A 15,286-nucleotide genomic window follows, 5' to 3' on the forward strand; every position below is an offset into this window, starting at 1 on the left:
GTGCCAGTGAGGGCACTATTCGTTGACGCGGGCGTCCTTTCCTCCTGAGCCATGGGGACCTTTCAGAAGGTTAGGCAGTGATGGTCTGTGCTGCACTGAAGGTCTTGTGGGAACATGGGTCTCTTTTCTAGAAAAGGCACCCTGGGGGTCTTGGGAAGACTTCTCAGTGAAGAAACATGGCCCTGAATTTTTGCAGTAGGACTTAGCCTTTGTGGCTGCTCTTCTCCAGTGTGGGGGACCTCCTTGTGGCACCTGGAATGGATCCCGAGTGCCAGGAAAAGGAAGCTAACTGGGGAAGAGATAAGAAAGAGGAAGCGATTAAGAAAAGCACACAGTTGCACAGCGTCTATGTGTAGATTAAAAATCCCCCCAAGTGTCTATTTTTATACAGTTCCTTTATAAAAATTGTTGTGTTTTTTTTTTTTTTAATTACATGACTCCAAAGAGTTGTCACTGTAAACTAGACTAATGTAAGCTTGGGGAATTCTGTTCCTGCTGGGCCCGGACACCGGAAGGAGAAGTGAATTAAGCTGTCATGTATCGAGCAAGCCGAGTGCCTCCTTAAGTCTCAGTCACGGAAAGCAGTGATCTTAACCTTTCTTGGCTCACAAAGCCTTTGATAATTTGATGACAGTTGTGGCTCTTTTCTCCAGCAAACAAACAAACAAGCAAACACAGAAAACACACGCATACACACACACACAAACAAACCCTCTTAGTGTTGCGTACAATTTCCGGAGTCCCTAGATCCAAATAAAGTACCCGCGATCTGCAGTAACTAGAGGGATGATTTTTTATTAGAACTCTCTGCAGGTGAGGTTTCCAAGCATTTCCGGACGCCATTGGAAATTTGGTTCGCCACGTCAGTGCTGCTTGTTTGTACGTGGATTCCCAAGCAAATGACATGTTAGTGTTTGATGCCTGAGTTATTTGATTATATTCAAAGAGCCGCTCAAAGAACTTTACAGTTTTACAAAGTCAGATTCTTCCCAACAGATAAGGAACATTCAGCCAGTAACTACTGAGTACCTACTACGCGCCCAGTAATTGCAGACCTCCCTTTATGTGGGTTGTTGACGTTGCCACAAGGCTTGAGAATATTTGAGCAGCCACTGTGGTTACAGACTCTGCTTTTCCCATTGCTTTCCCGCTACAAATTCGAGGACAGCTGGAGGGATCTGGGTTTGTGTAGCGACATCTTCTCCTTACTGACGTTTTTAAACAGTGGCTTCTCAGTGTCCTCTGTAGCCCATGAGATGATCTTTGTGTTCATGGTCTTAAGGAGTATTCAGTCTCCCAAGAGAGAGCGACAGACAGAGAAGTGTTCAGAGAAACCGCTGCACCCGTATCGGGTCGGTCCCTCACGGAGGGGTGAGGCCACTCCACATGCAACCCATAAAATCATATGCTCTATTTTTAAAACCGTCCTCTCCAGATGGCAGTTGGGGCCCCAGCACAAGGGTGTCAGAACAAGGCGCTGGCTTGGACTGATTGGGCTGGTGGGAGCCTTTCAGGAACACCGCCACCCAGTAAAGTGTCTCCCTGCCCTCTCCAGGAGGAGGGGGTCCAGATGTCTCTGACCTTCTCGTGTCTGCCCTGTGCCCTGTCGAGAGGTGGGCCGAGGCAGCTGGCAATCTTGTAAACGAATTGCTCTTCTAAACGTCTTCCTCTGACTTTCTTGATCTTCTCAGCAAATAAAATTCTTGCCACGTAGATTGGGAGGGCAATGGATGGCGTCAGAAAGGAGGAATTGTTTGGACTTGTCCGTGTGATCCCAGGAAAAGGAAGTGCTGAACACCTGCACACTTGCAGCAGCCCCTTGTGACATCCCTGTGCCCAGCTCACAGCGACCTCACAGCTCGCTGCGCCCGTCCTTGGGAAGACCTCCACTCACATTCTCCCTGGCTTCCAGCCTCTCAGCTCTCCAGAACTGGCTGCTGGGGAGACCTCCGCCCACCGAAGACCAGCCAGCCCCAGCTCAGGGACAGCCATTTCTCTCCAAGGACACACGTGCCTCCATTCATTCCACTGCCGCCCCAGCCCCTTGCACCGGTAGTGTTAACCTCCCAAGTAAGGTTTCGTTTCATGCCATCCTCACTGTCTGACTTCGGGAATATGGACAAACCTGCAATGACACGGTGAGCAGCCAGTTTATTGACTTAAAGGAAAGAACCCTTTCGCTGCGAAATTCAGTTCTCACGTATGCAAACATGCCCCTCCACATAAAGCAGTTTCCCCTTACAGCTTTATACCAAGGAACTCAAGACACAGGGAACCCCTTTTGTCTTCACGACGCCTCGCCAAAGGAGGTAGGCAGAGAGCTTTTTTCCCTCTGCGACAGATTGAGAGCTGAGCGTAGCTGAGTGGCTTCCCCCCCGGTTCAGCTGGTGGCTGCCCCTTGTTCCCAGCCACACAGCCAGAACACAGAGCATGCTGCCAAATCCAAATAACTAGATGTCTGGACCTCCGCCTCCCTTTGCCGGGAAAGAGCAAAGAATCCAGGTAGTGGAGTGCGTCATCACGCATTTAAATGGTGAAATCAGACAGCAGGTCAGCAAGTGACCGACAAGGTAGAATACGTCTTCTCTCCTCTCCCTCTCCCCTTCTTTTTGTGAGACTGGATGCATGACTTAAATGTAGGATGTTTATTAGCTGGCATATGCTTAAAATGGAGTTTAAAATTATTCCAATGTGCATATACTAACCAAGACTCTCATCAGAAATGAGGCAAAGTTTGCAACATGTCAGTGCCTTCAGCAAGATCAGCATAAAGCACAGGTTGTTATGTTGCTGTCCTATACTTCCTGCCAACAGAACAAATAGATTGCATACTTTTAACATAAAATCAGGGTTTTTTCCCCCTCTAACTGTTGATTACACAATAAATTCTTTATTATATATACTGTTAGGTCATTTTTGAAACACCTGTATCAGATATCTGCATACCTCTGGTATTTCAGGGAAGTATTAGAGGGGAAGAGAAATAAGTACAACTTGGCTATGTAACTTGAAGTAACATAGAATGTCATTTGCATTGTCCACCAATGTGGGGCTTTGGGGTAAAAAATGGACTTTGTTGACTAGTCACAAAGGACTGAGGAAGCCAGTAGTTTACCTTTTAGCGGCCAGTCATGTAGCATGGTGGGTTGGTGGAGCTTTTCGTTGGTAATTTTGGTTTGCCAGAATGATACCTCTTCCTCCTCAAGAGTAAAGATTTTTGATGGCATCACAGATACGTTTGGATTGTTCATGTAGCACAGAAGAATATGGTTGAACATGATCCCTGATCTCCTGTTATTGATTGCATGATGAGTTGCACTTTCCCAAAATTTCATTCAGGGACTTCTGTCGACTTCTAAAGATCCTAACCTACCATGATACCCAGAGAGCATTTGGATTTGTTTCTTTGTTTTTAATATTTAAAAAATGCAATTTACCTGAACTTTCAGGAAATTAGTTCAATTAAAACCTAAGAAGATAAGGTAAAACTATTTGGAGGGGGAAAAAATTTGAAGCAGTCATCCAAATTAGGATAAAAGCAACTTTTTTCCTAAAGTATTTCTAATGAGACAGAGTGAACATACTGCACAAATCACATAACAATCCAAAATCTTCCATTCGCGCTTCTTACGCAGCCAATATGATGGGCCACTTCGATCTTTTCAGGATCTCATTTCCAAATTTGCTCCTCTCCTTCTTCAACTGCCCGTTTTGTTGGCAGAATGACAGTAGGCTCAGACCTGTGTGCTTAGAGAGAACACCCAGTGTGTCCTAATGAACTAGCTGTTCGTTAGTTCCTGGACCTCCCTCCTGGACCTCCCAAGAGTTTGCCTGCATTCTCAACCAGTGGCTCCTGTCCTGCATTCCCAACCGGTGGCTCCTGTCCCCGCCTGAAACAGAAGACCTCTGTCACTAGTGCCTGTAGCAGCAGCCCCTTCGATGACTTCTAGCAGGAGCACAGCCACTGCCACAGCATGAACGTCCCGCGTGCCCTGCGACAGCCGGGCCCCACCCTCCTCCAGTCCTCCTGAAGCGCAAGAAGGCGATGTCCGAGCACTACAATGGCACCAACCCTCCTGCGGCCTCTCCGTCTTCCTGGAGAATTCCGGTGTCTTTCCTGTTCCACTTGTCACACTCTTCCCCGTCCACACCTCACACACTGGCCCAGTTTGAGACGTCCCAAGCCCCTCGCCATAAACTGCCACCAGGGCCCAGGCAAGCCTGTGACATCCACCGCCCTTCAGGAAATAATCTTCAAGACCCTTCTGGTTTTAACCCCAAGGAGCTGCCAGAGTCACAAGCTGGGAGTTGGAGCCTAGCTCACAAAGAGGATTGTCATCTCTCCACTCCTGGGCCAACCCTGGGCAGCAGTGAGCCGGACCCTCAGAGACCCCCACCCCCCACCAGTCCCCAGTATCCTGGGATTCCCCAAAGCGATCCTTGGACTTGGGGGAGGTCAGGGGAAGAGCAGAGGACCACCTGGGGATGCCCAGAGAAGTGGCTGTCCACAGAGAGCAGTTCACCAGTGTTCAGTGACCTAGCGCAGCAGGTCTTGGATCCCCAGCAGCCCTTTGCCACCCCCGTGACCCTCAGATGTCACAGCAGCAGGTGTGCCAGGCAGGGCCTCCAGGTCCCCCTCTTCGCGCTACGGCATTAAACCAGAGCACCAAGAACCGCACACTGATGAGCGTCGTGTGAAAAACCCAAAGCCTTAACATCCTCGTGGAAATCCTCTGTCGATGTCACAATCCATCACAGACGGCGTTTTCGGATTAGCCGTCCCTGAGACGATCCAGAAACTACAATCAACTTCCACTGTCTCAATCCATGCACCCATCCTTCCAAAACCAATTCTGTGAGGCACGCGAGCCCTAATGTAACACGACACGCCAGCGTGGCCCCGTCCAGCTTTGTCCTGACAGTTGCCAGGGCGTGTGTCCTTGCTTGTGGTGGTGAATCACCGTGGAAGGGCTCCTTCAAGCAGCCTTTGACTTGTGGACGGTCGTATGTCCTACCCTGAAGCCAGCATTCCTTCACACACGCTGACGGAGGCTGCCTATGCATGGGCTTTGCTTCTTGCTACCCATGAAACAGAGAAAGAAATCACGGATTATAAATAGGCTTCCCCTTCCAAAAGCATGGATAGTTTTCTTTTTAGATCCTATTTTCTAGAAACTGCTTGTGGTTCTTTCTTTCATCCCCTCCAAACACGTTCCCCTCTTCTCTCTTCTGACAGAAGCTGAGACGGGGACTCGAAGTTTGCTTTCAGTTCAAGGGAAGGGGCCTAAGTGTAAATAAAAGTAAATAGAAGAGTAAAAGTAAAGTAAGAAAGAAACTGCTTACGTTTTGCCAACAACCAAAACCAAGAAGAACTGTATCTATGAAATACTAAGCGACATCTGTATATAGATAAAAGCACGTTATCTGTAAGTCATTACTACAGACCTTGTCATCTGTCGTGTACTCAAATGTTTCACTGTATTAGAGAAAACTTCACACTATCTATCGAGGAAAGCTGGGGAAAGAATTCAAAATACAGTATCATTGACTCAAATTTTGTTGTTTTTTCTGGGCTTGGCACAATTTCAAATAGGAGATGCGCTGAATGTAAATTATGGATCAGAAAATGGATTTATCTGCAGGGATTCTGAAACCTCTCTTTAACACAAGACCAATTCATACGGGTTAGCCCCTGTGGGTATGCAGTCCACTGGTGGGGGTTGGGGGTCAAAAGCAGGTGGGTGCATTTTAATACCAAATGCAGGCACTTCCCGGAGAAGGGGGTGGGGGTGCTGCCATCAGCTCTCCCTAGCTTGAATCGAAGTGTCCCGAACGCATAGCGTGACTGCAAGTTTCTGGGCCTCAGGTGCAACTCTCGGGGTTGGAAGGTTCATTTAGCCCCTCTCCTCAAGCAGGAACGTGTGCAGACAGGCAGATAGAGAGCGAGGAAGCACTCCCTCCCTGGGAGTCTCTCTCCCCACCTCTGAAGGAGAGCAGGTGAAGCCTCTGGGAACTGTGGGTAGGATACACTCCTGCATGTCTGGCGGGAGCTTTCTCTGAATTCTCTGGAGTTTGTTGGACCGTGAGCTGAGCTCGCAGACGGGAGCGAACCAAAACTTGTTTTCTTTGGACTGCTTCAAGCAAAAATGGAAGAAGGGGGCTCATTTTTTCCAGTGACTTTTTTTTTTTTTTTTAATCAATAGTACAGATCCAAAGTAAGCATTTATTCACTGGCCCAGCTTCCTAATCTTTTCACTTAGAAGTGTGACTGCCGATCCCCTGAGTTGTAAGAATATGCTGAAAACCGAGTCGACAGGCTTCGGAGCCTGGGAATCGGGAATCGTAGAAAGCTCTCCCCTCCTTTGGTTGGGTCAGCTTCCCTGGGGAAGACCGTTAGGTGTGTACTTCCCAGTACTTTTTCAGGTGCCGTTGGGCAGACAGGTGTGTGAGGCTGGCTCACAAACACAATACCAAGAGGAGTTTGGTAGCCTCCTTGGGAGGAGACCCGGCTTGCTTTCATTTTTGTTTTAAAATGCAGCCCAACTATCTAGAAAGAGAAAAGGCTTGCTTTCAAATGCCCTGGTGGCATTTTTTTTTTTTTTTCTGTCTGTGAAGGAAATGTCTACCTTCTTTTTTTTTCCAGTTATCAAGCGCATTTGAAAATAAGAAAGCATCTATTGACATAGAATCATGCCCCAGCAGGGACTCCTTTCCAGCCCAGTGGCTTTCCTGAGATTGAAACAGTCCTCCCAGGTGGCCCTTCAGACCTTCCCCGTGAGGTCAGAGACCAAGAGTTCCTCGTCCAAGAGACCCTTCACTTGACTCAGCCAGCATACCAAGGCTGTAACCTTCTTTTAAAAAACAAGAAAGTACCTTGTATAACGAATTCTTCCAGCCACAGGGACGTGGGAGCAAAGGTTAACACTTGAGGATATCACTCTCGGTTTTGAAGCGGTATTAGTTTTAGTTTTAATTTATCAGTTTTTCTGGAAGGGTTTTGTTTTGCTTTTCAATCAAATTAGTCGCTCTGGTACTGTGGTGAGGAAGTAACTTTAATTTCAAGGTTTTCATAAGTTTACAGGAACGTAAAAATTTGATGCCGGTGAAATTTATTAGAATTCTCCATTATCTTGTGGATCTAGTACCCATCTGTCTCGCATATGTATGTTTCCAGGGATGGCTGACAAGGGTCCTCGCCATATACTGGTCCCACGCCTCCTTATTCTGCACACATGGAAACAGCAATGCATCGAGACCGGAGGATACCGGTTGTAAAATGAGGCCGGCTCTGAGTTGGATTCAAAGCCCCCACAGAGGAGAGTGCCCCCCCGAAGAGTGTACATACACTGGTGTGCTCTCGAGAATAGATTTAGAAACAATCCCACCCGCTCAGCAAATGTCATTTTGTTTCTGTCTGCTCACCCTTCCAATTTGCAATAACCTGACAAAAAGTGCCAGAATGAAATCAGGAATGTTCGTATTTGAAGGAGACGTTGGCAGGCAGCCACGGACTCAAAGGGCGAAAACGAATTCTGCTTTTGCTTTTCTGTCAGTAACTCCACACGCTCTGCCCACGCAGGGCCCGAGGGGGGATTCTGATGGGTCAGCCGCGTGCCGACCACCGAGAGCCCTCAGTGGAGAAGGTGATGTGTGATAGTGAAGTGAACCCCCCCACCCTGCTCCTGGACGAAGTGTGTGCCCCCCACCCCGTCCCCCCTCCTAGTGCACGGAGGTGGGATGATCCCACCACCCAGGGGGTCGGTCAGCTCACCGAGCCCAGCCGCCGCCCAGAGAACATGGGCCTAATGCCTCAGACCAACCCAGTGAAGTCCATTTGAGTCTGGTTTACCCGACCTTCCTCCCCAGTCGGAGAGACCTTCCACTTGACCGAGGGAGGGAGGGAGGGAGGGAGGGAGGAGAGAGAAAAGGAAGGAAAAAGAGAAGGCAGGAAGAGAGGGAAGGAGAGAGAGAGAGAGAGGAGGCAGGCAAATGCCTTCACTACTTTTAAAATGGATTTGATTTTTCAAATCCGTTTCTAGATCGTGTCTTCAGAACGCCTCTCCTGCAGTCAGGTCGAAGGGGAGGAGGCTCCCCTGTGGAGTTTTAAGCTGAACAATGGAGAGCACTGGGGTTCAGTTTGTTTCCGCCACCCCTGGAAAGGTGGGCAGCCAGCCACCCTTCCGATTCGAGGTGGGGGTGGAAGCATCCTGGTTTTCCAAAATAAGGAACAAGATGAATTTGGGGCCAAACAGGGCTTGGAGACAAGATTCAAGGCTCTTGAAGGATGCTCACCAGAAGAGGGGGTGGGGGTGAGGGGCGAGAGTTTAGCCCCTTCCCAAGCTGTCCTGGAGGGGGTTGGCCTCAGGACTGGGAACCCCCACAGGATGGGGCAGGCAGGGGACAGCCAGCTCTCCAGAAGGCCCGTGCCAGCCACAGGAGGGGCATGATGGATAGAGGCTGAGCAGCCTCTTTAGCCAGAAGGCCCCCAAGATCCTGAAGAGGAGAGATCAGGACCACTGTCAAGCTTCCCAGGAAGGGACTCCGTCCTCCGCCTGAGGCTCCAGGTGGGTGTTACTTCCCCTAGAGAGAGAGGACAAGGCTGCTGAGTGCCCAGGACCTTCCTGGGGCCTGTCCTCAGAGTCTGATGAGTCTGAAATAAACTCTCCCCACATCGTCCTTTCCTAAAGTTAAGGAATTGGCTCTGCAGAAGAGACCCCTCACCATAGCAACATGTAGTCTAGGCAGTAGGACCTGGAATGTTCCAGAAACCTTAAAGCCTGGGGTGGGTGGGGAGAGAGGGCCCAGGAGCAGGGTCAATGGCAGGAGAAAGGAGCCCTTGCGTGAGGCTCTTTTCATGCAGAGCCCCAGGGCTAAAAATAACCAGGCAGCTGTTCAACAGCTGGTGCAGAGAATGGTCTAGCATGGGCAGGGGTGCACGCCTGTCCCAGAGCACCTAAAGGACCCCTCCCCCTGCTAGACACCCCCTCCTTACACCTGGAACCCACAGCTGGCTCAAGACTGAACAAAAGAGACACAGGGTCTGCCTTCTGACTCTTTGTAGCTAAGGAGATCGCCCTCTACCATGGCCACGTGGTTAGCACAGCAGTGTTGGCTTTTTTTTTTTTAACCTTTTTGCTTTTTATTGAGATCTAACTTATACCAACGAAGCACACGTAGCTCAGTGAGTTTTTATGTATTATTCACCTATGTAACAATCGTCCAGATCAAAGTGTAGGGCGCTTTGAGCACCTGGTCGTGGGGAGCGGGGTGGGAGTGCACTCTTTCGAGCCTGAGTGGCCAGCACCCCTCGATCCAAGGCTAACTGCTGTTTGGATCTCAGAGATTCTTCTTCCCTTAGCTTCATGACTGAGCACCTCACAGGAGTCCTATAGTAAGTATGGTTTTGTGTCTGGCTTCTTTTACTACTCGACACGCCTGTGAGAGTCCTCTGTGTGGTGGGTGGCAGAACTTTTGTTCTTTTTCATTGCTTTGTAGTGTTCCGTGGTATGACGAGATCATGCTGTGTCTATCCACTCTTGTGTTGAGGGGCACTGGGTTCTTTCCAGTTTGGAGGTATTATGACGAATGCCGTAATGAACGTTCTTGTCGGTGTTGGCATATTTCACAGGAGATTTGGAAATAAATTCTAGAGACATCTAAACCGATACACCCTCAATGGAGGGCAATTTGACAATATCTGTCAAAAAACCACACACACTTCTGGGAATTTATTCTATAGATCTGTTCAAACATGTCAATTATCTTATGTACAGGGTTCTTCAGTACAGCGTTGATTTATAAACACTAGATTTATAAACACTTTTCGTTGTTAAGCTGTAAGTGTTCTTTATATATTTTGGATACTAGACTTATCAGATATATAATTTACAAATATTTTCTCCTATTCTGTAGGTTGTCTTTTCCTTTTCTTGATGATGTCCCTTGATACACAGTGTTTTAAATTTTGATGAGAACCAATTTATCTATTTTTTCTTCTGTTGCCTGTACCTTTAGTGTCATATCTAAGATTTCCATTGCCAAAACCAAGGTCACAGAGATTTACCCCTAGATTTCTCCTAAGAGTTTTACAAAATACATGGAACATAATCCCTACAGTGGGATAAAACTTATGATGTGGGCTGCACACCGTGACTTCTCCCCAAAGGGCACAGTATGGGAGCAGGAAGGAAAGGAGTAACTTTACACAAACACACCTCAGCCAGGTAGCCAAGGTCAACATCAATAGTGATAAGTCATGTCAAATAGCATGGACCCTGGATAGGATGAAAATGACACTTCTTTGGGCCAAATTATGACTCCCCCCTCCCTACAAGTTTATATGTTGAGGTCCTAATTCCCAGCACCTCAGAATGTGACCATATTTGGGGAGAGGATCTTTAAAGAGGTAAATAATGTTAAATGAGATCCCTGGGGTGAGCCCTGATTCAATGGAACTGGTGTCCTCATAAGAAGAGGAGATTAGGACGTGGAGCAAGGACCACGTGAAGACACAGGGAGAAGATGGTCATCTGTAAACTAAGGAGAGAGAGGCCTCAGAAGAAGCCAGCTCTCCTGGCACCTTGATCTTGGACTCTGAGCCTCCAGAACTGAGCAAGAAGAAATTTCTGTTGGTGAAGCTGCCTGGTCTGTGGTATTTGTACGGCAGCCTGAGCCAACCTAATACAAACACTTTACCTCTGAAGGCCTCCCCGCAAAAACCCATAACTCCATTTTAATCATGAGAAAAACATCAGACAAAGGCCCAGTTAAGGGACATTCCAGAAAATACCTGACCAGTCCTCCTCAAAACTAATAAGATTATCAAAGGTTAAGGTATAAAAATAATAATAATAAAAGTCTGAAGAACTGTCATGGTCAAGGGGAGCCTGAGGAGACATGACAACTAAATGTAATGTGTTGTCCTGGGTGAGACCCTGGAACAGGAAAAAGGCATTAGGTAAAGACCGAACAGGAAATCAGAACCAGGTATGGACTTTAGTTAATTGTGACAAACGTACCCCACTCGTGTCAGATGGTAACAACAGGAGGGACTAGGTATGAGGGATGTGAAGGGTATCTACTCCCTCCACAATCTTCCTGTAAATCTATAATAAAGTAAAAAAGTTTGTTTTAAAAATCGGACAAGGGCATCTGGGGGCTCAGTTGGTTAAGTGTCCGACTCTTGGTTTCGGCTCAAGTCATGATCTCACGGTTTGTGAGTTTGAGCCCCACATCAGGCTGCATGCTGACCATGCAGAGCCTGCTTTGGATTCTCTCTCTCTCTGCCTCTCCCCTGCTCATGCTCTCTGTTCTCTCTCTCAAAATAAACTTTTTAAAAAATAAAAATAAGAATTGGACAAAAGCTTTGAATGGACATTTCCACAAAGATATACAAATGGCCAATAAGCACATGAAAAGATGCTCAACATTATCATCCATTAGGAAAATGCAAGTTAAAACTATAATTAGATGCCACTTTACACCCACCAGAAGGGCTAAAATCAAAAAGAAACAACAAGTGTTGGCACGGATGCAGAGAAACTGGAATCCTTCTACATTGCCGACAGGAATTTAAAGTGGTATGGCCACGTCGGAAAAACAAAGGTTTGGCACAAGAATCTTCATATGTTTCACTTATCATCATACCCAGTAATTCCACTCTTAGATCCCTACGAAAGAGACAGGAAAACACAATGACTGGAATGGGAACATTCAACAGCATGTTATTGACAATAGGCAAAAGGCAGAAATAACCCAAATGTGCCACCAAGTAATAATGGATAAATAAACATGGTCTCTTCACACAGTGGAATATCATTTAGCAGTAAAAAGGAACGAAGCGCTGATTTGTGTCTCAACACAGATGAATCTTGAAAACGTGATGCTCAGTGAGAGAAGCCAGATGCAAAACGCTACATATTCTATATTTCCCCTCTATGCAATGTCCAGAAAAAGCAAACCAATAGAGCTTTATTAGTGGTTGCCTACATCTAGGGATGAGAGCAAGAATGAACTGCAAATAGTCACAATCAAAATTTTGGTGATCGGGGCACCTGCGGGGCTCAGTCGGTTAAGCGCTCGACTTCGGCTCAGGTCATGACCTCACAGTTGTGGGTTCGAGTCCCGTGTCGGGCTCTGTGCTGACAGCTCAGAGCCTGGAGCCTGTTTTGGATTTTGTGTCTCCCTCTCTCTCTGCCCTTCCCCCACTCTCACTCTCTCTCTCTCTCTCTCTCTCTCTCTCTCTCTCTCAAAAATAAATAAACATTTAAAAAAATGTTTTAAAACTTTTGGTGATAGTAGAAATACTCTAAAATTGCTTTGGGATGATGGTCGCACAACCATATATATATTTATTTATATAAACTTACCAAAATCATTTAGTTGTATATTTACGGTGGGTGAATTTTATGGCGTGTGAGGCACAGATGAAACAAGATTGGCGATACGTTGATAGTTTTGTAAGCTGGCTGACAGGTAGACAGGATTCACTTGACCATTTGTTTTACTTTTGTTTATATTGGAAAATTTTTGTAATACGAAGTTTTAAAAGTAATGAATTGCTCCTTTGTGCTTGCCCTAAACACGTGTTTCCATAAAATATCCCAGTGTCAGCATCATTTACATACCTTCCTTTCTCCCTGTCAGATGGGGGCAGTTCCTAGGGGTAGGGATGGTTTCCTATTATTTATTGGAGGGCTTTTTTTTGAGGAGGGGGATTTTTGGAACTTAAAAAAAAATTTTTTTAATGTTTATTAATTTTTGAGGTGGGGGGAGGGGCAGAGAGAGAGGGAGACACAGAATCTGAAGCAGGCTCCCGGCTCTGGAGCTGTCAGCACAGAGCCCGACACGGGGCTTAAACTCACGAGCTGTGAGATCATGACCTGAGCCGAAATCGGACATTCAACCGACTGAGCCACATAGGTGCCCCTGGAACTTTTTTTTTTTTTTTTAAATCCAGAGACTGGCAAATAAATGTTAGTTGAAGAAATTGTTTTAAATAAAATGGGTACGGAGAAAAAGAAATAACCGGTAACGCAGGGAACACCATTTTGCGAATGCTAACTCAAGCTTCTCAAAGGGAAGTATTTTAAGTACTCAGAACTGCAAGGTGACATCTTGCTTCAAAATGCTTTTTGGCTGTTGGGTTTCTGAGACAGTCTGTGTTAGGGAGGGCCACCATTAGTAGCAACCTTAGTGATGGGTCTTTGCTTCTAAAATTGTAATAAAATACTGAAAGCATTTGACGTGAAAATAATGCAGAACAAAACCAGATCCTTTCAGACTGGGGACTTTACAGAGAGTCTCAGGGTGCTGGATGTGACTCCCCTCTCCCATCCCATCAGCGTAGAAAATGCGTTCTTTGTTGTGATAAATTTCCTGTTTTTAAAATAGGTGATTTTCTTGCCAATGGACTCTCCTCTAAGGCATGCACTGAGGTGGAAACCTTTGAAGAACCTTCCAGATGTGCTACCAGAGATGAGCAACTCACCTGAGAACACAGACCTACCTAGTGAGAGAAGGCCAGAGGCAGGGAGGTAACGCGGACTCCTTCGTCTCCAGGGGCCAGGCAAGGGCTAGGTCTTGAGAGGTTATTGCCCGTAATCCGCCCCCACAGCCCTGCGAAAGAGGTGAGAAAACAGGGGCACTCGAGGCTCGAGGCTCTGAGGCCCAGCAGCTGACCAGACCCGGGGACCACAGGACCCCCCCGGACCCCGTGACTCCCCGGAGCAGGGCAGGCCTGGTTCTCGGGCGCCACCTGGCGTTGGCCACGCGCGGAGCCGCCTCTCCGTCCACAATCTGAGCACCTGAGTCCCGTCCCGGACAAAGCAAAGCAGGAGGGACCCCTGGATTTCGCGGCCAGCCGGGGCGGGTGGCGTCCCTGAAGGGGTTGAGGCGAGCTCTACTCGGGGCTTCTGGTGTCGGGGTGCCTGGGAACGGCCAGGACGCCGGACTGGGAGCAGGGACAGGACCCTGTCGCCTCTCTATTGTCCCCGGGCATTCGTTCCTTGTGTGTAGCAGCAGGCTGGAGTGGCTCTGAGCCCATCCGGGGGCGCTTCCAGCTCTGAAAGTTTAATCCAAGAGCACAGACTCCCGCACCCCCTAATCCATCCTGGAAACCAACGGCTCCTGCGGGCCCTGACCCTTCCTGGGTCACTGGAATCACAGGAGACCGTCTTAAAGGACAAGTATGTGGACCCCACCCCAGACCAATTGAACTAGGGAGGAGGGGTCTGGATGTCAGTGTTTTCCACTTTTGCTGGACGGTTCTAAGACTAAGGGTTGAGAACACAGCCTCACACCTGGAGTGAGCCAGCTTGCACCCCCCTCCCCTTCGCTTCTGGAGCCCACCCTCATTTACTGCTTTTTGCCCAAATATCACCTCTTTGAGTTCACTCCCCCTGGATGACATACGCTGGCATGTAACAATGCTGGTGTCCCCTCCTGTGCTCTCCTGTCCCCCTGGACGCTGGTGTGGCAGGAGTGAGGGCAGAGAAGCAGTAACCTGCCTTTGTGCAGCCCGAACCAGGGCAGAATCAGGACTAGAGGGTGAAGGGCAGACAAGACGGTGGTGTCTCTCTCTCTCTCCCTCTCTCTCTCTCTCTCTCTCCCAGAAAGTAAAATGCCCGGTCACCAGGCAGGAGCAGGGAGGGGGAACCAGGCTGAGCTGGGGACACCAGGGCATGGGGGCTCTGGCGGCAGAGGAGCCATCCCAGGGAGGCAGAGCAGTGGTGGGAGGTGAAATGACCAAGAAGCAGAGGCTCTGAGCCCCCAGGACCCGAGGTAGTGTGCTCTTGCCTGCATAACCTGAGGTCACAGATAAAATTATGAGGAACTTGAAGCTGTCAGCAGCAGAGCTTTGAACCAAATGTGGGCTCTCTTGAGCACACAGCCCTGTGCACCAGCACAGACCACAGGCCCCTAAAGCCGGTCCTGCCTGAGACCCCGGGTAAACATGTGGATTCCTGGTCCTGCTCCAGACCTGGGGAATCAGAACCTCCAGGAAAGGCATTCAGGAATCTCTATATTTAATTTTTTTTTAATGTTTATTTATTTTTGAGAGAGAGAGAGGGACAGACAGACAATGCAAGTGGGGAACGGGCTGAGAGAGAAGGAGACACAGAATCCGAAGCAGGCTCCAGGGTCCGAGCTGTCAGCACAGAGCCCGACGTGGGGCTCGGACCCATGAACTGTGAGATCATGACCTGAGTGGCTGCTTAACCAACTGAGCCACCCAGAGGCCCCAGGAATCTCTACATCTAAAGAGTTCCTTCAGGGAAGTTTTTAT

At 48.1% G+C, this 15,286-nt stretch overlaps 1 long non-coding RNA gene across 1 annotated transcript; it reads right to left on the reverse strand.

Moving 5' to 3' along the window:
- Positions 1-218: 218 nt before the first annotated feature.
- Positions 219-14,773, reverse strand: LOC122234758. Its single transcript, XR_006212695.1, has 3 exons — positions 14,381-14,773; positions 13,508-13,617; positions 219-289 (listed from the first exon to the last, which is right to left on the reverse strand). It is a non-coding gene; the product is annotated as an uncharacterized LOC122234758 (long non-coding RNA).
- Positions 14,774-15,286: the final 513 nt, after the last annotated feature.

Source organism: Panthera tigris, chromosome E3 (assembly GCF_018350195.1).
Source record: "Panthera tigris isolate Pti1 chromosome E3, P.tigris_Pti1_mat1.1, whole genome shotgun sequence".
Taxonomy (NCBI): Eukaryota; Metazoa; Chordata; class Mammalia; order Carnivora; family Felidae; genus Panthera; species Panthera tigris.